The sequence below is a fragment of the Carettochelys insculpta genome, chromosome 1 (genome assembly GCF_033958435.1).
Source record: "Carettochelys insculpta isolate YL-2023 chromosome 1, ASM3395843v1, whole genome shotgun sequence".
Lineage (NCBI taxonomy): Eukaryota > Metazoa > Chordata > Testudines > Carettochelyidae > Carettochelys > Carettochelys insculpta.
In genome coordinates, this window is record NC_134137.1 from 177099382 (window position 1) to 177124142 (window position 24761).

Consider the following 24761-nt stretch of genomic DNA (forward strand, 5'->3'; position numbering starts at 1 on the left):
TGTTGATGTTTCCCGTGCTCATAACCCCTGTGGTACTGGGGCGCTGTGGCTGATACTGGTACCGCCTTTGCTGAGGGTAGTACTTTTTCTTTCTGTATGGAGGGGTGTAAATCCCCAAGGTCCTAAGAGTGGCTCTTGAGTCTCTACTGGAATGAAGGACCGAGTCAGTTGATTCAGCAAACAGCTTCTGCGTGTCGAAGGGGAGATCGACGATCTTCGCCTGCAGATCCCTCAGTATACCCAATGTTTGGAGCCAGCACTCCCTTCGCATTACCACTGCTGTAGCTGTTGAGTGTGCTGCTGTGTCCACAACATCCAAGGCGATCTGAACTCCCATCCTCAAGGCCGCGTAGCCTTCTTGCACGATAGCCTTGAGCACCAGCTTCTTGTCCTCTGGCAGTGAGTCCATGAGGGAGGTTAACCTAGAGTAGTTGTCGAAATTGTGGTTCGCTAGATGTGCTGCATAATTTGCCATTCTCAACAGTAGAGTGGAGGAGGAGTAGACCTTTCTACCAAACAGCTCTAGCTTCTTGGCATCTTTGTCCATTCCCCCTGTTTTGAACTGAGACGTTTTTGATCTCTGTTGAGACGATTCTACCACCAGAGAATTTGGTTGCGGGTGGCTGAATAGGAACTCCATGCTCTTCGCCGGCACGAAGTATTTCTTGTCCACTCTCTTATGGACAGGCGGAATAGTCACACGGGTCTGCCATATCGTGGTGGCGGACTCCAAGATTGCTTCGTCAAGCGGTATGGCTATTTTAGAGGAGGCCGGAGATCTCAGATTTTTAAGGAGCTTATCGTGCTTCTCTTGCACCTCTGCTGTCTGGATGCCTTGCGTGAAGGCCACCCTTTTAAACAGCTCTTGGAACTGTTTGAGATCGTCCGGAGGATGGACGTCCCCCGGGGCCGTAGCCTCATCCAGGAAGGACAGCGAGGAACCACTAGGGTACACCTCTCTGGACCCCTCCGGGTCCTGTTGACGGTGGTACATCTGCTCGCTAGAAACTTGCGAGGGAAAATCCCGGGGTTCCAGAACCAACTCCCCCTGAGATATCTGAGTCACTGTCCCCGTTCGCGATTGCCCTTGGGGATACGGGACCGTCTGTGGGGATCTCTCCCTGGTAGTATGCCTATGGCGTCTATGCCCCACATGATAGGGGCGACCATGGCAACACGGGCACTGCTCCTGGGATGGTGACCTGGACCACTCCCTTGGTGCATACCCCTTACGTCAGGGGGAGCGAGATCTTCTGGAGACATGGGACGCTGGAGAGACCGATTTGTGATACTACTCAAATGGCTCGAAGCCCAAGAAGGGCGAAGGTGGTCCAAGCCATGGGGAGGCTGCCTGTAGAAATGGAGATGGAGGCTCCGGATAGGCTAGGGGTGACTCCTGCCTTCTTGTTGGAGTCCGCAGCACGAGCGGAGGGCTCAGAGAAAGCAGCTCTGCAGCCCTGTCTGGAGAGGGACTGCGGTGCCGTGTTTTCTGTGCTGCCTTTCCCCTCCCCTGTGGGGGTGGCTCCGCCCCCTGACGCGTCGGGGATCTCGGCCCCGTAGTCTGCACCGCGCTCGGCACGCTCCTCAGCGGTGCCGCGCGGGCGGTCTCCCCCGGTGCCTGCAGGTGGTGTGCCTGCGCGCTCTGCGCCGCCGGTTCCCCGGGGGTCGGTGCCGCTGTTTGCGGTGCCGCCGGTTCCAGCGCTTGCTTGGCCTCCGCCCTGCCAGCGGTGCAGGGCGGCTGTTTGATCATTGGAGGCTGAACCTCCGCCACATGCGTCTCCACACCGCCGCCGATCAGCTGTAGCTGCGGCTGGGGGCTGTGCTCTCCACCCGTCCCGCTCGCTGTTGCTGCTGGCAGGGATCGAGTTGGGGAGATTTTTCTCCGTTTTTGCGCTGATGGGGTTAGGGACGCGGCTTTCCTTTTATGGGCCCCAGAGGGACCCTCCTGCTGCGGCTGCTCCGGCACGTCTGGCTGGAGGGCCTTGTCGAACAGCAGCATTTTCAGCCGCATTTCCCTGTCCTTCCTTGCTCTGGCTGTTAACCTGGCGCAGAAGGAACATTTCTGAGTGACATGGGATTCCCCCAAGCACCTTATACACTGACTGTGCACATCAGACGCTGGCATTGCCTCGCGGCACAACTCACACTTCTTGAATCCTGAAGACGACATTGTGGTGAGTCTTTGAGTTGTTAATAGGGTACTTAGCACCTTCTCTGTGCTTGTTCCCCTCTTGGATAAAGCCTGCCATGGTAGGAGGGCTAATGGCCCTAGGCTCCTGGCCTCCGGTGCTCCGCTTGTTACTAGGATTGGAAGCTGTGAATTCCTTTCCTTTCTTTGTTTTTTTTTTGAAAACAACCACCAACTAACTTAATCTAAGACTGAAGAAACTTTAAAACAATTAACAACGTTAAATACGCTCACTCTGGCCATAGCCTGAGCGGATTCCGGCTGCAGCCGATGGCGGTTAAAGAGGAACTGGCGGGGACCGGATCGCAGAAGTGGCCAGGAGCGCGCAAGGGAGCGGCGCGCACCGGCACATGCGCAGTCCAGCAGGAGCTGCTTGGAAGATCCAACCTACAGCGCCGGGGCGAGCCCGACACCTAACGTGGAGCGCCCACGGGGACACTCAAAGAAGAATTAGCCATTCTCAGCAGCAGGGTGGAGGAGGAGTATACCTTTCTGCCAAATAGCTCTAGCTTCTTGGCATCTCTATCCGTTCCCCCCGCTTTGTACTGGGAAGTCTTCGATCTCTGCTGAAACGATTCTACCACCAGAGAATTTGGTTGTGGGTGACTAAACAGGAACTCCATGCCCTTCGCCGGGATGAACTATTTCTTATCCGCCCTCTTGTTTACAGGTGGAGTGGAAGCCGGGGTCTGCCATACGGTAGTAGCAGACTCCATGATTGCTTCGTCGAGCGGGATAGCGATTTTGGACGAGGCCAGAGGCCTCAGGTTTTTGAGGAGCTTGTGGTGCTTCTCCTGCACCTCTGCTGTTTGGATGCCTTGCGTGAAAGCCACCCTTTTAAACAGCTCCTGAAACTGTTTGAGGTTGTCCGGGGGGGCAACACCCCCGGGGGCCGTAGCCTTGTCAGGGGAGGACAAGGAGGAACCACTAGGGTAGACCTCCCTTGAACTCTCAGGGTCCTGCTGCCGGTGGTACACCCTCTCACTGGAGGCTTGCGAGGGAAAATCTCGGGGTTCCAAAATCAGCTCCCCTTGAGACAGCTGTGTTTCCGTCCCCGCCCATGAGTGCCCGCGGGGGTACTGGGAGGTCGAGGGGGACCTGCCCCTGGGTGTATGCCTGTGGTGTCTATGCCCAGCGTGATAAGGACGACCGTGGCAGCACGGGCATGGTTCCGGGGATGGAGACCTGGACCACTCTCAAGGTGCATACCCCCGACATCTGGGGGAGCGAGATCGTCTGGATGACTGAGACAATGGTGAAACTGGTTTGTGGTAGTACTCCTAAGGGTCAAATCCCTGAAAGGGCGAGGGTGGCCCGAGCCATGGTGACGCTGGTTCAAGGAACGGAGAAGGAGGCTCTGGGTAAGCTGGGGGAGACCCATGTCTCCTGGTTGGTGTACGCAGCATAAGGGGAAGACTTGTTGAGAGCAGCCCTGCAGCCCTGTCCAGAGAAGGGCTGCGGTGCCGGGTTTTCGCTGCTGCCTTTCCCCTCCCCTGCGGGGCTGGCTCCGCCCCTCCCCGTGCCCGGGATCTCGGCCCCACTGTCGGCGCCGCGCTCGGCACGCTCATCTGCGGTGCCGCGCGGGTGGTCTCCTCCGGTGCCTGCAGGCTACGTGCCTGCTGGCCCTGCACCGTTGGTGCCGCGGGGATCTGTGCTGCTTGCGGCGGTGCCACCGGTTCCGGCACTTGCCTGGCCACCGCTCTGAATGCGCGGGGCGGCTGCTTAGTAATCGGAGGCTCAGCCTCTGCCACGTGCGCTGCTGCACTGCCGCTTGCTTGTGACTGCGGCTGGGGGCTGTGTGCTACGCCCGTCCCGCTCGCTGTGACCGCTGGCAGGGTTCAGGCTGGAGAGAGCTTCCTTCGTTTCTGCACCGAGGGGGTGAGGGACACCGCCTTCCTTTTATGGAGCCCTGTGGGTCCCTCCGGTTGAGGCCTCTCCGGCACGTCTGGCTGGAGGGCCTTATCAAACAGCAGCATTTTCAGCCGCATTTCTCTATCCTTTCTGGCTCTGGCCATGAGCTTTGCACAGAAGGAGCATTTCTGGGTGACGTGCGATTCTCCCAGGCACCTAATGCATTGACTGTGCCCATCAGAGGCCGGCATAGCTTCGCGGCACGACTCACACTTCTTGAATCCTGAAGACAACATTGCGGTGAGTCTTTGAGCTGTTCATAAGGTACTTAGCACCTTCTCTGTGCCTGTTCCCTCTCACGGACTCCAGCCTGCCGCGGCAGGAGGCCTACTGGCCTTCACGTCCCCGGGTTGCCTCCGCTCCTCCTTCTCATTACTAAGACTTTCTACTTTATATATATGGGTTTTTTTTTTTTGCAATAAAGAAACAAACAGTTTAACTAAGAACTCTGAAAAGAAACTCTAAAACTCTGAAAAACTCTAAATACGCTGACTCTGGCCGCAGCCTGAGCAGATTCTGTCTGCAGCCGATGGCAGTTAAGAAGGAACTGGCGGGGACCGGATCGCGCATGTGGCCGGGAGCGCGCAGGGGAGCGGGGCGGGCCGGCGCATGCGCGGTCCGGCAGAAACTGCTGGAAAGATCCGATCTGCGGCACCGGGGCAAGCCCGACACCTATCGTGGAGCACCCACGGGGACACTCAAGGAAGAACTTCCTGCTAAAAGGCCCTATTCAAACAGAAAATTTACACATCACTCAACAACCATCTCTCTTTTCTTACCCCACAGAACTACAGATAAAACGTGCAAATACCTCCCCTAAGTCAAATAAAACAACTGGACTTCATAGGAGCACATCTGGACTCAGTGGAGGCGAAAGAATCACTGCCAGCACTGTGGTTCACAGTGATGATTAGGTCTTAGCCTGCATCTACCTGCAACTCTTAGGACACATGGTGACTACCACAAAACAAAAAAAGCAGTCAAGTAGCAGTTTAAAGACTGTTAAAGACCCAACGTACACAGCCGAGTTACAGCAACTAGGAGGAGTCAGGCTGAAGCTTAAACATGGTTCCACACCCAGATGTTGCTGTAACTTGGCCAAACACAAACAAAGAACCTTAGCCAGTTTGGCTATACTCAGCCTGGTCAGTGGTAAGGTGAAGTAAAAGCTGGGCGCTGATCGTGCTGCCTCCACGGAGCAGACTCTTGCGGCACCCGTCAGCCACACTGGCTGCCCACTGTGAAGGGACAGTCTGTCCTAGCAGTTAAAGTCTTGGGTGACTCTTGGGGGCATCCGTCAGCCATCTTGGCTGCCCGCTGCAAATGGACACGCCGTTCTAGCAGCTAAAGACTCGGATGTAAAATAGGCTCACAGACCACGCATTACCCGGCCATTGGCTGACAGCGGAGAAGAGCATGTCCCTCTCAAAGATGAGGGCCTCTACATTTTTCTGAAGTTGCTTTGCATATGCAATGAGAATAACCAAGATAGTCTGCACATGAGGATGGCAGTTGGTATGATACCTGACACACCCTTCTAGTAAAAAGTTAGCCCTGACTGGCCATGGCTTGGAATTGTTCTCTTTTCTGCCTCAGAATATATCGTAACCATAGTTAGCAAGTAATATCACGTAGTTGGCTGTGGGGAACTGAAGAGTCGCTGAACAGTAAACTTTTTTGTGCCAACAGGTCTAATCTCTTTCACTCCTCTTCTAGGGGTATGGATCTGAATTGAGCTTGTCAGTCCCATTGGTTGGGCACTTACACCACTAATGCATTAGGCTGTGGGTGTAAGAAGAGGAAGTCTATGCTTTTATTTGGCACACAGAATTTCTTGTCCATCCCTTCAATCAGTAAGTGTATTTGCACACCGTTTCTTCCATATTGTTTCTGTTGTTTCCATTAAAGCATTATTTATAGACAATGCTGTTTTTGTTGTCAAAAAATGCGTAAGATCTTGAGGAGTTGTGTCTCTGGTACCTCTCAAGCATTTTGGCTCTGTCCCACCCACCTGAATAATTCTTGAAAGTGCTTGAAGTCTCTGTAGCAGAGGAAAGCAAGGACTTTACTGCCTCATCAAGAGAAGAGGAGTTGTGATCCATGGATGGTTCCTGTTCTATGGTCTCTCCCCTATCTTCTCCCATCTCCATAGAGGGCCTGTGTACCGACATTGTTGCAAAGCACATCCATTTCTTGTGAGAAGTAGGATAGGTGTAAAATTGAGACCTATAGGCTACCAGTGGTTTCCACTACAAGCACTGAATGGGGAATGGCATTAGAGGGTGGCACATCCAGAGGTGAGCACTGCATGGCATATGTCACTAGTGCTTTGCTCTCTGGATCTATACTGAAGTTCCATGCCCAATGGAGAAGAGCATCCCTGCACCCACACCTGTCCCTGAGTCCTCTACAACAGGTCACAACTCCTTCCTGCTCCAGGTCACAACCCAAATCCATCAACACCCCCTCCTATAACCCTGCCCAAGTCACAATCCCCACTTCACCCAATTCCCTCCCAGACCCCATGGGCCCTACCCAATTTCATTCTCCTACTCTGAGCTCCCTTCTGCATCCAACCTCCATCCCAGACCCCCACAAATTCTCCATTAATGCCATACAAAAGTAAGATACTTGACCACTTAAATTCTTGAAAGTGCCCTGCATAAAAAAATATTGCCCACCCATGTGTTAAGGGCTGTTATAAAGAGGACAGTGATTGGCTCTTGTTCACATCCGCTGAAGGTAGGACAAGTAGTAATGGGCTTAATCTGCATCAAGGAACATTTAGGTTACAGACAGTAGACACCCAACTTACGCGAAGGTTGCATTCTTGACAACCTCCATGTAAGCTGAATTTGCATGCAACTCAAGAGCCAAGAAACTAACCAGCACAGCAGTGCTGGTCAGTTTCCAGTCTCCACTGAGCTGCGGGAAGATTTGAGCCAGGCTCCAGCTCCCCACCACTCACATGAGACAGGAAACTGACCAGCCCTGCTGCTGGACAGTTTCCTGGCTCCCACAACAGAACAGGAGTCAAGCGGCAGGGTCTGGTTCCCAGCTCCTCACCTCGCTGTGGGAGCTAGGAGAGTGACTAGCCCTGGTTCCCGGCTCCCCACCACTCTGGGAGCCAGGTGTGGCTTCTCCCCAGCTGGGGGAGCTGGGGAGAAGCCACACCATTGCAGCTGCCTGCCCGGCTTCCTCCAGCTGTGGGAGCTGAGTGGACATACAGCCACAGGATGGCTTCGAGTTGCGCTTAACTCATGTTCACGCAAGTTAAGCGCAGCTCAAAAATCACGCATTTCAGGGGTTTATAGTACATAGAAAAACTTTCTACCTGTGAGGGCAGTCATGTTCTAGAATAGGCTACCAAGCAAGGCTGTAGAATACCTGTCTTGTTAGCTTTTAGAAACAATGTGGGGTGCTCCAAAGGCAAGAGAAGCCTACTAGCGATGATCTAGATTTACTGAATCCTGCATCAGTGTAGGAAGCTAAACTGGATGACCTCTGATGATCCCTTCCAGCCTTAGATTTCTATGATTTGTTGGAAATGCAGATTGAAAACAGAAGGCTAAATGACAAGTTGGTCTACAAACTGAACAGAAAGCACCATTGAGAAGTAACAGGAAGGTAGATGATATATATTTCAGTCAAAGGTGAAAGCTGTTTAAGATCTGTGTCCCCAATGTTCTTAGGTAGGACCAGTAATAATACTAATACCTAGATCTTACAGAAAGCACTTCATTAGTTAACCACACAATAGGAAAGTGCCCTCCAAAGGTGACAAGTACTGTTCTCCTCAGTTTAGAGAAACTGGGAAACAGAGGCACAAATATATGTGAGTTGCCCCAGGTTACGCAACCAACCAGCAGATGACCTGGGAACTGAACCCATATCTCAGTCCTGAATTCTGTGTATGAGACTGCCGCTGCCTAGGTAGCATGGAAAGAGTGCTAATTTCTCAAAACTCATTTGTATGAAAAATTAGGATGACCATCTGTCCCATTTTTACTGGGACAGTCTCTTATTTAAGCTCATTTTTTTAAAGAAAATGGGCAAACTGTCCTGTATTTTGCAGGGCTACTGTTCCTCAGTGCACAGTGTCTCGGGGCAACAGCCTCCGCTGCAAGCAGCTGCCCAGTTTCCTGGCGCCCCGTGCCTTGGGGCACCAACCGCTGCTGCAGGGGAACTTCTCCATCGGGCACCTGCCCCATTCCACAGCACACCACAGCAGCAGGCTCCTCTGCTGGCAAGCTCTGCCACAGGGGAGCTGCCTCATTCCTCAGCATCCCATGCCTTGGGGAGGTAGCTCCTGCTGCGGAGAAGCTCCTCCATGGGGGGAACTGCCCTGTTCCCCAACATGGCAGCCCCTGCTGCCAGGGATCCCTTCCGTAGGGCAGCTGCCATATTCCCTGCCCCCCACCCCACCTAGGAGGCTGCAGAACCCCTATTTTCAGCACACACACACACCCCACTAGGAGCTTATGGAGCTCCCATCCTCCACTACTCTTGTCGGAAGGCTGCAGTGCGCCCCATCTCCAGTGCCTCACCATGGGCAGTAGCCCGTTGACAATGAGCCCTCTCCATCCCCGGGGGCTGGTGTTCTGTATTTGCCATAGGGCAATGTGGTCATCCTATGAAAAACCCAATGACATCTGAAATCACTGTGCTTATGGAAGGGTGTGCACTCTGTATAAATATTGTACTGACACAATTAGACAGTTTTTGTGAAAGTAGATATATTATAGGTGGTACAGATATTGTAATTAATGTTCCAAGACAAATTCATGCTTGTATCAGTCTTGTTACTTCTACCTCTAGCCTTTTGAAAAATCTAAAACCCCTGCCCTTCTCCTTCATTAAATTCCATCTACATTGCACTGTTTCCTTTTTTAAAATCTATGAAGTATTCCATTAAAGGCAACCATGTTAGGTATCAACCTACTATTAAGATTATATAGAGAGGTTATAGATATTTAACAGCAATTAAATCCTTATTTCCACTTTTGTTCTAAAATCTGTGCCTGCCTGCAGTGAGTGGGAGCTGCTGCAGATCATTAAATACTCATTTATCAATGTCTCTCACCAGGCAACACAATGCAGCAGAACAGCACACAGAAACCACCCTGAACCCCAGCAACAGCAGCTAATTAGCATAGCCTACCACTAAAACAACAGCATATGATTGGAAGAGTTAGTCAGTGAGCCAGCCAATCAAACCAGGTCATGCAAATAGCATACTTCAGTTGCCAGGGGAGAGCTGCTTTTTACTGTCCAATAGGAAAACAAGCAATAAACAAGAAATGAAACTGAGCTTTATCATATTTTCAAGTTGCTGTTAACACTTTCAAGTGTAAAGCAAAATTAGCTACTACCAGACAGGATTAGAATCATAGTTTACATTTCACTCCCAAAGAAAGAGGTAATGCAGTAATGATACACAAGGATTATAGCCTAATACTGCATTAGGATTTAAACTTCTCAGAGAATAGCCACACTGTATGCATGAGAAAACCTTCAAAGTTTTGACACTCTTGAAGGATCCAATTGCAAAAGTATCGATACACATCTCACGGTGAAAATTTTTAATAAAAATATTTAAAACATTTTAAATATATAAAGCTGACAACAATTATAGCCAGGGAAGAGTAGCCTTAACTTTATCAATTATTTGTTTTTATGAAGTAGAAACAGGATTATTTGTTACTATAAAAACTATATATATATATATATACATACTGCCTCATGTAAAATACAGTGGGAAAAAAACTCTCTAATGTTATGCACCAAAGTTCCAGATAATTTTATTATGAAGGACAAACATAAAACAAAACAGGACACTACTATATTAGCACGCTTCAGACACTGAACTCTATTTCAATTAACAGATTAGTGCCAGGATAGAAACATGTCAATACAAGGGACTGGTTAGCTTTTCTTCCAGTAACATTTACAAAATTTAAAAGCTGTAAATAAAATAGAACTAATGTATTTTTACAAGTATCTATATGAACTAGTATTCATACTATGTATGTATATATAAACACAAAACAGTATTAATCATCAATACTTCCAACAGTCAGCCCTAAGAGAATTTTTCATATTCCATACATCAATGTTTCTTCTCAAATTCAGTGTGATTCAGTCTATTTAAAATTAGATGTCTACTAAACGACCCAAAAAGACTAACTCAGATTTATTGTTTGAACCATTCTGTCTCCATTTTTAAAGCAGAATGCAGCTGCACATCTTAGCTTTATAATTTGGCAGTGAAAGAGATTCTTTAGATGTTTTAACGCATTTTCTACAGATTTTCAGTCAAGTGAATGTGCTAATACAATTCAGTCACAACAGTGGTGCCTGTGAAAGGTGTCTGACAGCCCTGGAAACTGTCATCTTTTAATCCAAAGGCCAGGTACAGTACTTGAAGCAGCAGCAGCATATGCATCCCACCTTACCAACAGGCCATAATACTATTCTGTCCATCACCTAGCTGTCAGAGGGTAATGCTTTTCAAACACTAGTGGCCCAGCCCTTGTCACAGTTGAACAGGCTCTGTATTTTACTACCAACCCCCTATATCAGCAAAGTGGGGAGGGCAGGCCCCCTTGGGGGTAGGGGACACGAAATTTCATAAGGCGGGGCACAGCATGATCAGCTGCTGGGTCTCAGGTGCATCCATCTCATTAAAAATGTTGAAATGTGTTGCTGTTTTTATGTATGTGTATCGCATTTATATACTGATTAATATAGTTTTATATTCTGTATCAGAGTGAGCAAACTTTTTACATCGGGCCCCACTTTTCATCACTGCAATTAGCAGGACCTCCCCCACCAACCCACCTGTCTAATGTAATCTAAACCAACAGAAATGTCAGTTATGTTCATATGAAAAAAACCTCTTTTTGGCACGTGTAAGAAAATAAGTATGTAGCAACGTAAAAACTGTACCCCCCCCACTTTGTGCACCCATTCTACACTTTATTTTCTTATTCATGCCAAAAAACTTTTTTTCTTTCATATGAACATAACCAAGATTTCCGCTGGTTTGGATTAAGTTAGACTGGAGGCAGGCCCTGCTCATTGCAGGGACTAAAAGTGGGGCCCAACGTAAAAAGTTTGCTCACCCCTGCCCTATACCACCCAGAAATGAGTACTGACCACAACTGAGGAAAGTTTCCATCAAGTTTATCTTCATTATACAAACTTAATATAAATGAAAATTATACTGGATGCCTCACTTGGCAGGACCATGTTCAAAATGAAGCCTTTAACATTAAACCTAATGAAAACCATTTTTCCTACATTTCTGTGGGGCCCATTATCATATTGCATTGTCATTGTAAACATGCTACCTAACAGTTACAGTAAAATCAGTTTATTCTTTGATCTCATTTAAACAGTTAAACTTCATACTCTTTCAATTTATGCCTATCTAGCATATCTACTGCACAGACAATTTTGCAGCAGCAATGGCAGTGAGCAGAAAAAAGGCATTATCTAAACATAAGCTTAAAAAGATTTTTCAGGACTTTATCCTGGACAATCACTCTGTAGCACTAATACCTCAACTAGGCTGCTTCACTGTCTCCTCAGGAGAAGAAAATCTTTACAGTGGGTTTATCCAATTTAGGGTCTCTAATACTGCTGCAAATTCATCTCCAGAACTCCAAAGACCAAACATCAATTACCAATACTTAAAAGTTTTTAGTGATTTAAAAAATGTACAACAACACAGATAAGATTGAACACAAGTCACCTGCTGCACAATCATATCCATGTAATACAGTAGGGAAAATTTACACTACTAATTCTGCATAGAATCAATGCCCCATAGTCAACATAAAATTAGAAGGAAAAAAAAAAAAAGACACTTTCCTTGAATGAAAATACAAATAGCTTTAGCCAAATGTCTATAAATCTAATTAATCCCAAATGAGTCCACTTACTGATAAAAAGCCTGTGACTTTTCAATTATATTTAATTTTCATTACAAGTATCCTGAACATCTTCAGAAACTTTTTATTAACTTACAGTACAATCAGAATTAGACTATTCTTTACCTATACGCAAGTGCCAGCAATAGAAACTGAATAATTCAAGTCATTTCTCACGTGTAGATACTGAAGCACGAGATGTATTAAAACAGCTGGTAGAGAAGAAATGGGACACTTCTACCCTTTGAATGCATGGCCAGCATGCCAAACTGCTAATGTAAGAGCTAAACAAGAAATGAATACATCATGTGCAATAGTCTCACATGATATCAATCACTTAATACCTGACCAAGAAGGGGTCTGAAGGAAGTTTTATAGTTTTAAATAATTATCACAAACATGACATGGATTAAAAATACATGTTATGTTAGAATTCAGTTGTAAAATCTACTTTCTAACAAACATATTAATTTTCAAGCTACTTTCATTATATGAATCCAAAATATTTAGTTTATTATGTACCATAAATATAATCTTAATTTCTTATATAGTACAATATTGAAAACATGCATACTACAAAACAGCAGAACAGTGTTTCTTAAACTTCTTGAGACCACAGAACACCAAATAGTAATATTTTTATGCAGAACACCTATGAAAATTTTCTTCAAAAAAAAAAATCCAAACAGCAACATACCGAGCAAATTCAAAATTAAGTAATTTAATCAGGTATCACGGCAATGAAGAAACAACATTGCATCTGGCTTTAATAACAAAAAATATATACAATCAGTGCATGATATCAGAAAGGTATCAGATGCTTGTGGTGCACCTGCAAGTTGTTCACGAAACATCGACGTTCTCCAGAACATAGATGAAGAAATACTGCTATAAAACACATTCTTACACACACAAGTCCTGTAATTTTTGGAACTTAAGTTATTATTTCACACCACCCCCCCACACACACACCCCAACAGGCTTTGGATAATGTCTAATCCTACAGATGCTACAAGCATTCTTAAGCTTTGCAGGCATAGCCACATGAGTGGGGGGGAGGTGAGAAAAATCACATCTCATATGATATAGCTATAAAGGCATAAGCATTGGTGTACCTGCAAGTCATACAGGCAACAAAGTACTTCTGAATGTGTGCAGTAAACCCTCAAAATATGCAGCTTCAAGTTGCGCGTAACTCACTTTAATGAAAGTTAGGCACAACTTGAAGCTACTCTGCGGTTGTCAGCCTGCCTAGTGCCCGCAGCTGTGGGCAGCTAGGCAAGCTAAAAGCCCCTTCTCTCTGCCTTCCCCCAGCCTGCTGGGCTAGTCAGTTTCCTGGCTCCAAGGAGTGGAGGGGAGCCAGAAGCCAAACTGCACCTTATTCCCAGCTCCCCTCCACTTGCTGGAGATCAAAGCTGCTGCCCTGGTCAGTTTCCCAGCTCTGAGAGGTGAGGGGAGCCGGGAGCCACCTGCTAACTGGTTCCCAGCTCCCCGCCACTTGCGGGATCCAGGAACTGGCCAGCTCAGGGATGGTGAGTTTCCTGGATCCCGCAAATGGTGGGGAGCTGGGAACCATGTGGCAGCCTGGTTCCTGGCTACCCTGCACTGGCATGAACCAAGAAACTGACCATCCATAAGCTGGTAAATTTCCAGGGTCCCACAAGCAATGGGGAGCTGGGAACTAGGCTGCTGCTTGGTTCCCATCTCCCCATCACTTGCAGGAGCAGGAAACCAACCACGTCAAGGCTGGTCAGTTTCCTGGGTCCCACAAGCGGCGTAGACCTGGGAACCAAGCGGCAGCCTGGCTTCCGGCTGACCTGTGCTGGCGGGAACCAAAAAACTGACCAGCCATAAGATGGTCAGTTTCCCGGGTCCCACAAAAAGCAGGGAGCCAGGAACCAGGGTGCCCCCTGGTTCCTAGCTCCCCACCACTCTAGGAGCCAGGAACCTGACCAGCCCTAGTGGGCTGGTCAGTTTCCCAGCTCCTGCAATCCCAGGGGACCTGGAAACCAAGCAGCAGCCCCAGCATAACTCAAGGGTTTATTGTGAACTGCAATGGTATACAGCGAGTTATCAATGTAAATCCTCCTAGTGGAGACACTACTCATACCAGGAAACCCTTTTTAGTGTATCTGAGGACTTAAAAAATGGTTGACTTCAATCAAACAGAACTTAAATCATCACAACAAAGTCCTGATCTATACTAGCAGATAAATTGCATTTGAATTTAAGGCTCTATGGTCAATTTTATAAACTCTCTGTCTAAACCCCAGCACTCAATAAGTCAATTCTAAGTGACCGTAACACCAACTTCTGTACTGCTGATTTCCCAACTAAGTTATTCAAAAGATCAAAATTGCAATGCCAAGATACACCAGCTTAGATTAACTAGGTTTAAAATGGATTTTATTAGCCCTGGAAACTGTCCCACAATGCCTCTTGAGGTATCCTTTCTGGTCATTGTCCTGCCCCGGATGCTCTCCAGGTAAACCAGAATTAGGTGATAAGTGGTGTTCTTCAGCCTGGGAATTTTGATTAGATTTCCTTTCCCCTCTGGCCAGCGTAGAAAGCAGACATGGGGTCATATCTCTGCAACACACCGGGTACCCAGGAGTTCCTAGGATCGCAAAAGGGCCGCAGCATGGAGCCATCAATAGATCTTGGACCATTTTTCAGTGTGAAGAAGCTATTGTGAGCCAGCTCAAATCCAGCAAAGGGAATGATGAAAATTATTGCAAAATGTGGTGAGCCATGATCGAGAAAGGTTACAACAGGGACAAAAAGCAATGCCACGTGAAGATCAAGGAATTGCACCGAAACTACCAGAAATGTAAGGCTACATCTACATTGTCACACAAATCCACTGCTCAGGGTTGATCTTCTGGGGCACCGTTGCATGCAAGCACAAAATGGAGCTTTTCTGGGGTCAAAGTTGAGCTCGTAACTCCTCATGAGATGTGAGGATTAAGGAAGGCTGACGAAAGGAGCATTCCCATCGACCTTCTGCCGTGACGACAGCCGCGGAAGTCAACATCTGCAAAGTCAATTTTAGGTATGCAATTGGCATAGCAACCATTTACCTTCCAAGTAAGTACAGACATGGCCTAAGATAGCCAACTGCCAGTCCGGGGCATCTCCCCAGAAATGCCAACACTAGGATGAGCTCCACACTATTCTGGAGATAGATGCAACTACTTCCTTCAAAAATGGTATCAAGAGCTGTATCAAGAGCTGTGGTCATGGACAGCCAACAGCAGGGTGCAGTCCAGCTTAGATTTATGCCCTGAAAGCCAGGAGCTTTTCATCCAGCCGGAGCTGGTAGATCCCATCCCAGACCCCATCCCCTTAACTCAGGAGTTGGCTTTAGAGGCCAAGCCAAATCCCAGAGAGGACACATCTGGTAAGTAGGCTTCTTTTCAACTGATAATAGTATGTTGTGATTATGTTGTGGAGGGTCTATGCCCCTTTCCCTTAGGACAGCTTATTAATGTGCCTGGGGATGGAGCACAGATCCTGCCTGGACAAAAAGCTGAAGCTCTTAGACAGGCACTTGTGGATTTCCATCATGAGATTTTTTTGGGGAGATCTGACTTATTCCTGCTTCCACTTATTCCTGCTTACCACACCAAGCCACAAGTAAGTGATCTGGAATCATGGCACCACAGAGCATTCTTGCAAATTCTCCAACATAACAGTCGGATAGAACGAGCAATCTTTCCTTATCCCTCTTCCTTAGAGTAATCAGACTGATGTCTCATTTGGCCACCTAGAATGCATGGGAAGTTTCATGAGTCACTAATCATTTTTGCCTGGCATCCTACCCAGTGCACGGCAGATTCATACATCTCCTGATGCAGCTGCTTTAAAATCCAAGATGTGTGTGTAATTGTACATGCAGCAGTCCCCTCTCCTTCCCTTCAGGGCTAGCAGGCAATCGGACCATCCTCTGCTTCACGTGTGCACCCCCAGTAACTTTTAATGAAGTTTTAATTCATTCAGCAGAAGCTGCCTGGGAATTTAAAATAAAGGCATTGCTTTAAGCAGCATAAGCTCACTCCGCCATGGTCCAGTGTCCCTGGGACACAGTGAGCCATCCCTACATACCACGCCATACCCCCCGCCCCCCACTACACGCCCCAGAGTTGCTTTCATAAAGTTTTCTCCTGTGTAACTGTGGACAGCTTACCATAATGTTGACCATAAACCTCTTTCATGGACAAGCTCAAAGTGTTCTGCTTGGAATCATGCATTCTTCTGTCTTACAAGTAACGAGAGACCTTGCAGTTGCAATGTCTTCTTCAGTACAGGCAGGAAGCTATTATTTCTGTGACTGTGGTCATGGTTCCAAGTAAAGATAAAAATGTTGCTATTGTTAATGTATATTTCTAAATTTGTTTTATCAGCAAACGAACCTGGAAAAAGACCAAGAGCGCACAGTTCAGCAGATAGCCAGCTGCCTACAATACAGAGGAAAAAGACAACCTAGAGTAATTTGTTGGAGAACTATATGCAAGCACTTTCAAAAGAAGAGTGAAATTAGTGCTTGGAAGAAGCACATGATGGAGTCACAACAATGAATGCATGAATCAATCATGTCCTTTATGGGAAAGCAGACAGAGTAATGTATCTGGTGATAGAGAAATCACAAATCAGACAGATATATTATGAGCAGGCAGACAGAATTACTTACCTTATTGCTGGAGTCAGCAATCCATGCATGCCCCCCTACTTGTATACATTATGTGCCCCTTTTAGAGGCACAGCATTCCCAGGCAACAACAGGCATCACTGACACACGCCACCCTTATCCCATTCATTCTCCTCCCCTGGATGGGACATGGCATCCCCCAGCCACTCCAGGCACCATCATTGTAGACCTTCAACCCATTCAGCCCAGTTCCCTGCTCCTGGCTCAGTATCCCCCCTCCAATCATTCCATACCCCTTCCACACATTCAGCACCCTCCCCTCGTCAGGGAACCAGAATGAGGAAAGGAAGGTCACAAAGAGCCCAGCTTGCTAGCCCCAAACCTCAAGATCCATCAGAAGGCTACCTTTGACTGACCGTGACATTAGCACCCTTCCCCCACACCCCATTAACCCATTCTTCCTTTACTGCCCCCTAAATAAAAACATTATATTTGGAAAGAAGAGTTTTGTTTATTAGTTAACATGCTTTGGAGTTTGGTGGGCGATGATGACTGTGTTGCCGTTATTGAGGGGTTTCTTAAAGGGCAACGAAACCGCCTGGTTTGCGGAGGTGCTGGTTAAGGTGATTCACGCTCATTCACAAACATGGTTTTCAAAGCATCCCTCATTTCCAGTGTGTCATTCTGGGCTTTCCTGTTTTCTGTTGGGGTCAGCTGCTGAATATTTCTTGACAGGACCTCTGCCTCAGCTCCCCCATGCAGGCATGAAACTCCCCCATTTGCCTTGCAAATGTTATGAAGAGTAGGCAGGCCCCAACAACCATGGTAGTCTTCACTTCATTGAGTTCTAAGCATGTCAGAAGGCACCTAAACCTCGCTTTTAAATGGCCAAAGGCACATTCCACCACCATTCTGCACCTGCTCAGCCTGTAGTTAAAGAAATCCTTACTGGATTCCAGGGCTCCTGTGTAGGACTTCATGAGCCAAGGGAACAAGGGGTAAACGGGATCACCCAAAATCACTATGGGCACTTCCACACCCTCAGTGTTAATTTTCTGGTCTGGGAAGAAAGTACCACTCTGGAACCTTCTAAACAGACAAGAATTCCTAAAGATTCATGTATCATGCCTTCTGTCTGACCACGCCACATTGATATTGGTGAAACTACCCATGTGATCCACCAACGTCTGCAACACCATAGAGAAATCCCCCCTGCGGTTTACATAAAAACTGGTGGTCTGGTGCCAGGATGAGGATGTACGTTCCATCTATGGCCCCAATGCAGTTAGGGAACCCCATGGAAACAAATCTGTCCATTATGTCCTGCACATCCCCAGAGTCACTGTCTTCCGCAGGAGAAGCATGTTGACTGCCTTGGCTACCTGTATGACGACAGACCCCACCATAGATCTGCCCACTCCAAATTGATAGCCCACTGACCAGTAGTTGTCTGGAATCGCAAACTTCCACAGAGCAATTGCAACATTCTTCTCAGCTACCAAAGCAGGTCTCACTCTAGCATGGCTATGCTTCAGAGACAGCTGACTGGGCTGCTGCCACTGACAAGAGAGGTTTCCCCACTTCTGTCAGGGGCAGCAGCCAAGAATCAAGCTCTCAGCTGCCACCACTGCCAGGAGAAGGGCAATTGATAAGGGCAGCTGCCCGGTCAGTTTCCTGGCTCTACAAGCAGAACAGAGCCAGGAACCAGCTCCCCTCCACCTGCTGGAGCCAGGAAAATGACCAGGGCTGCTGCCCTTGTCAGTTTCCTGGCTCCCCTCAGTTCTGCATGAAATTTGACTTATGCAGGGATTGCAAGAACGCAATCCCTGCATAACGAGAATGCAACCCCTGCGTAAGTCGAAGGTCTACTCTATGTATGCATGCATACATAAGTCTGGGTCAGACATAAAAACAGAGACTATTTACACACACCTATCCTGTGTATCTATCAAAACCATAGGTAAAGCTATTTTTAAAAAAATGTTTTTCCTATTTTCGAAAAATGAGTCCACTCTGGAGAAGAAATGAAGTATTTCATTAACAAAATGACATTTTGGCAGTGGTATTTAGTTCAACTTTTAGTTTCTGATAGTTTCCTGCAATCATTAAATCTCTGTTAATTAATTGCACTATTTCATTGCCACTTGATTTACCACTTCCTTAGAGAGAACTCATACTGAAATCAGAAGTAGCAAAACTTAAGTTTGTCCAATTACATCATACTTTTTGTTCAAAATAATACAGGTTGAAATTCTCTCGACCAGCATTCTCTCATCTGGCAACATCCCTTGTCAAACAGGGCCATGCATGTTGCTGGACAGGAGCAGAGCAATGCTGGTGGCAGGGACCCCTGCTGGCAGGCTGCTCTGGGAAGCCTCAGGGGCAACCTCAGGGCAGGGAGCCAGACTAGGGAGCCTAGTTGGGGTTGGGGAGCCCAGCCCCGATTAGGAGTCCCCAGGCAGGGAGCCAGCCCTGCCAGCAGCCCAACAGCTATGGGGGACCCCTGCTGCAGCCAGGGGAGCTCCACACAGCATGGCAGGGAGCTGGCTGGGGCATAAAGACTGGTCAGCAGCCCCACAGCCATGGGGACTCCAGCTGGGGACAGAGGAGGCTGGCAGCCCCATGGTAGGGAGCCAGCATGTGGACCCCAGCAGCCCCACAATGGAGAGCTAGCTTGGGGTGGGGTGTCCTGCCACCAGCCTCACAGCTGCGGGGGACCACTGCAGGCCCACAGCTGGGAGCCAGTTGGGACACAGAGCCCTGGCAGCCCCGCAGCAGTAGGGAACCTGACCGGGGTGGGGGAGCCCTGCAGGAATGGGATCCAACTCCATGCAGCCTGGGGGCCTGACCTCCCCTCATCTGGCAAATCCCTTCATCCGGGACCACTCAGATCCCAATGGTGCCGGACAAGGGAGGTACAACATGTATCAGCATTCTTTAAAATACAACGCGAAGTAAAAAAAGGAATACTTAAACCGCAACTGCTTCATGACCCCCTGAATGAATGAAAAAATAAAATTGTATTGCTCACGCACACACTTGATTTTAGAAGTATGTATACTTCATATATCTCAACAGCTGTGCATTCTTATGATTCTGGTCTACAATCAAAGTAGTCTATACACCAGAAACTGCTGAAATTCCTTTACACAAAACTATGATTTCTGGAAAATAAAGCAAGTTAGTTTCATAGGTATGCAAAACTGTTTATAACAAACCTTAAACTTATCACAGGATTTAAGATTCATTAATTCGATAAACCTCAGCCCACAGTCACAAGAATTTCTTAAACCTGGGCTAAAATTCATGTTTAGCTTTATGTGGCCCATTCTGTACTGGCTTATCTCCATCTTGCTCACCCTTTCCACAAATAAAGCTCAAAGGTCCTCAACTCCCTTTTCATTAGAAATTTTATGGCGAAGGAATGAATCCAAAGGCTTTTGTCTTACTTCAACAATCATGCACTGGCCCCCCCACAATCCCAGCCAAGTGTTTAATAGGGTATTCTATACCCGCTCCCGACACTCAAAGAAAATTACTCAGAGAAGCCTGTTTGCAGCTTCTGATGCACTACTGTGGGAAAAGAATGGGAGACCACAGGTTCTAAAAGAATCTTGTCCACCTCAAGATTCTTTCAGAGATTTGAAACTTACATCTGGTTTGAAGGAAGAAGAAAAGTCATGAAAACAGCCACTCTCTGCCACCCCCTGAAAGATAAGGTGGACACAAAGGTGCCTCCTAGCGCCAGTACTGTATCAAGGGGGTTTCAAACTGTGAGATCACTAATGTAGGGAAGGGTAATGCAAAGCTCATTTGAAAGAAGGCACTGAAGGGATTATGTATAACTCTGTACAAAATAACCATGCAACTCTTTAAAGTTATGCTTATGGCTTGAACCTCAGGACTTGTTAACCAACTAGAGGATTTATCCAGCATTGCTCAGGTTCTTGTGTAGGCTTAGGGCCGGGAGGGGAGAGCTCAGGGGAGTCCCAACACTGGCCAGTGCTGCACTGGCCTGACAGTGGCTCCTGCTGGGGGCAGGGGAAGGGTCAGCTGATTGGCCCTGTTTGGTAGCTGCTTCCGAGGCTGGCCAGGATCATGGGAGAGTGTTTGGTGCTACAGCTTTGAGACTGAAAGGGGGTGGACACACTTATTTGTGATGGTAGCCTGCAACATTTAAAGGTCTGGCCACAGCTGGCCACTCTCTCTCTCACAGGTGTAGCCACCCCTTATTGATCACTCTGCAGTACAAATGACTTCTGCGCTTGCTGCTCCCCTGTTGTCACTATGGAGCATAAATGCCCCTGTTACCAGACCTCCCCCATTTCCATTTAATGAGAAACTATCAAATTCCAGGCACATTCAATTACCCTGACACAACCAAACTATTTCATTGCTTTAAATTATAAGAGGAAGCCCACATACCAAATTTGGTGGTCCTCGCTCTTATTTAGGAGGAGGAGTTGAATCAAGATCTTCTTGGATGGACAGACAGAGGCACATTTCTAAAATATATTGCAAGCTCACAGAATCACAGAACACTAGGCTATTTTTATCGCACAAGATGCGTGAAGTTTTGACTATGGTTTTTAAGAGATCAAGGATTGATCATTAGGTTCCATCCAATCTATGACAAAGGCATCTGTCAAAATAACAATTAATGAAGGACTAGATTTTTCTGGTACTATCCAACCCAGTAGAAAACCTTGGATAGTTCTAAACACAATAAAAGTAGGCCATGCTAGGTGAAAACAACACACTGCTACAGACACAATCAAAGGAGATGACTTCCTGGAGAATCATGATCAACTTGTGCAGATGATGTTTGCCAGGTAGATACAATGAACTCAACCACACTTCCGCAAAGAATAGATGAATCAGGCAAATTCATAGATTCCAAAGTCAGAAAGATACACAGTGATCATCTAGCCTGATCTCCTACATAATGCAGGCCACAAAACTTGCCTAAAATAAATTCCTAGGGCATACCTTTCCAAAAAAAATTCCACTGTGATTTAAAAATAGTCCATGATTAACAATCCACAATAATATGCAGTGAATTGTTCCAAAGGCTAAATTACTCTCATTTTTTGCTGCCTGTATCTTATTTCCGGCCTGAATTTGTCTGGATTCAGCTTTCAGTTATTGGATCGTGTTATACCTTTGTCTGTTACACTAATGAGTATATTATTAAATATTTGTTTCCCATACAGATACTTTAAGTCAGATCATACCTTAACTTTCTCTTTAAGCTCAAGAGTTTGAGCTTGTTGAGTCCATCATAAGCTATGTTTTCTCATCCTTTTTGATCATTTCCATAGTTCTTCTCCGACTCCTCTCTAAGTTATTGATATCTTTCTTAGACTGGAGGAACTGGACACATTCCTAAAGCTATTGCACCAGTGGAGATGTAAAATATCCTCTCTTTTCCTACTCAATTTCCCATTTATGCATCCCCAGACAGCATCAGCTCCTTTAGCCACAGCATCACATTTGAGCTTATTACCCACTATGACCCCCAAACCTTGTTCAGTTTCTGTTTCCCAGGACAGGAAGAGGGGACACACTGCCTTTTTGTCTTCCCCCCAACATTCTGCATCCAGATGCCTTCTGATAGCAGGTTTAACAGTGTGCTCAAGAGCTTTGCAGAGAGCCAGAGATTAATTTCTCTTCTCTTCCCCACCCCCACCTCACTTTGGCAACTATTTAAGTTCATTTTGGGAACAATGAAATGAGAGAATCTCAGAACAGAAGGTCCTGAAAGTCGTGGACAAATACTAATCTATCCATTTCCAGTCCATCTTTACCCTTCTTTCTCTTGTGAGATATTACTGAGGAATAAAACGGGCTCCCTCCAACTCAGAGCAATGACACCCACCCTATACATTCTTAGCTCCTAGATACAGAAAGCATACTGTTTGCTTGTATCCAGTTTACCCTCTGATCAAAAAAAAACTATCAATTAGTAAGCTGTCCTTGACTCTATTTACCACTCACTCAATTTCCTTTTTAACTAAACTTGATCTGTCATGATTTTATGTTTTCTTGTATTTCACTGACAAAACTGTTAAACAGCATAGGGACATCTACAGAGCCTGCCCCGATCTCAATGGAAGCACACCTGCTAATGTTTGTACACTGACAACTACATTTTTAGACTTGTCCATTCTCCAGGTTTTTAAAACTAGACTGATAAATGCAGCAACTGTTGTTACAAGATCCAGAAAAAGTTCTGATCAAACTAACATCCTCAAGCAAGACTGAAGATGGTCAGTGAGATTTAGAACGGTGAGAAATATCTTGCCACTGAGTCAAACACAGATCTTATGAACTCCGGGCTCTGAATAGTAGTGTGAGTGTGATTTGTTCTGTTGAATCTGAGACCCAGTGGCATAAGGTTACTTGGATTGAGTCAATGACTTGTTGAGGCAACTGAGCTCACATCATCCCATTGTTGAGATGCAGACAGACCTGGATCCCTGACTTTCTCAGGAATACGTCCATCTCCCTGTCACTTGGTGAAGACCCATCGGGCCATGTAGAGACAAAAAGAATATAGCTGGAACTGATAATAAGGTTCTTCCATAAGAAACAAGAGGCTTTTCCTAAAAGCTGGGCGTATAGCACTACGAAAGTATGCACTTTGTAAATTCAGGGTCATGAACCAACCTTGAGGATTGAGAGTAGAACTGTAGATGCTACAATCACCATTCTTGGGTCAAATATACTGAACTGAAGGTTCAGAAGGAGGTGATAACTCCTTTTCTTTGGGATGAGGAAAAATGAGAAGAAAAAAACCTTGCTCTGGAATTCCATGGGCAAGTGTTACTGCTCTGAGTTGAAGGAGGGAGCTCATTTTCTTCCTCAGCAATATCTCACAAGTGGGAGAAGGGTATGGGGGGACTGAAAATGGATAGGTTAGTACTTGTCCACAACTTCCAGAACCCTCTGTTCTGAGATACTCTCATTCAATGCTTCCCAAAATGAATGTATAAAGTTGCCAAAGTTGGGGGTGGAGGGAGGGAGTCTGCTGGCTTTCTGCAAAGCTCTTGAGCACACTACTAAACCTGCTATCAGAAGGCACATGGATGGAAAATACACGGTGGAGGACAAAGAGGCTGAGTGTCACCTCCTCTGGATATTCTACCTCTTCCTTTGAAGCTTGCATTATCTCTGTGATGACTGTAATAATAGGATGGTTGCTCTGCTTCTGACAAGATAAGCTTAAAACATGTCCTGGGAGCTGAGATGCCCAAGCAGTACAAGGTCACCAGAGTACTACAACATGTGATAAATCTCATCAGTGCCCTTATTAAAAAGACTGCAGCGTTTAAAAGAGGAGGTCCTCAATGGTGCTTTGAATCTCCTTTGACATACCAATGCCTCTGGAACCAAGAGGCACTTTGTATCATCATGGTAGCCATCCCAAGGATGTCACATCTGAAGCACTGAGAGCCTTTAACAAGGTCTAGGCACCCATGCAATCCTCTTTCAACACAGATTTCAACTTATCACAGTAATACTTAAAACTCTTTGAATCTCAGCATCTACTGTAATTAAATAATTTTGATCCTTCCAGCATCAGCCTCCCATAATTGCCAATAACTCTAATAATTTAAATAAAAACATTTAAAATACTTAAAAATAAACTTTAATATTATTCACCAAACATATAAAAATAAAAATTAAATTCTGCTTAGACTACATATATAAAATTTTTGACCACAGGGTTTTAACTTGCAATCTATAATTAAGGAAAGAATCAGGCAAACCAAATAAATTTCCCATTTAGCAAAATCAGAAAGTACATTTCAACTTCAACACAACCTATTTAACCAGAAGCTCCTTACAAATTTTGATTTTAATTTGGAATATCTTAATATTCTTCTGCATTTAGAACTTCAGACAATCTGACATGTTATTTTATTCGAACATAAGCCTCATCTGAATTTCTTGCATGCAGTTTTCAAAGAGTGTTGCTGTCCTCAGCCATATAGACACCACGGAACCTGGTTGGTACACTTTGTCTATTTACACTATCAATATATTTCCCCTTATTCTTAGCCCAAAACAGACCCAA

General features: G+C 46.3%; 1 protein-coding gene across 4 annotated transcripts in view; it reads right to left on the minus strand.

The window, feature by feature from the left end:
• The window catches only part of DYRK1A (dual specificity tyrosine phosphorylation regulated kinase 1A), a 158635-nt gene that overhangs the window by 92498 nt on the left and 41376 nt on the right, over nt 1–24761 (minus strand). Inside the window, exon 1 of one of the 4 annotated variants that reach the window (XM_074996129.1) lies at nt 12160–12282. The exons of the other annotated variants lie outside the window; for them this stretch is intronic. The gene's annotated coding sequence lies outside the window, so the exon portion shown is untranslated. Of the gene's footprint in view, nt 1–12159; nt 12283–24761 lie in introns of those variants that run through there. 4 annotated transcript variants of the gene reach the window in all.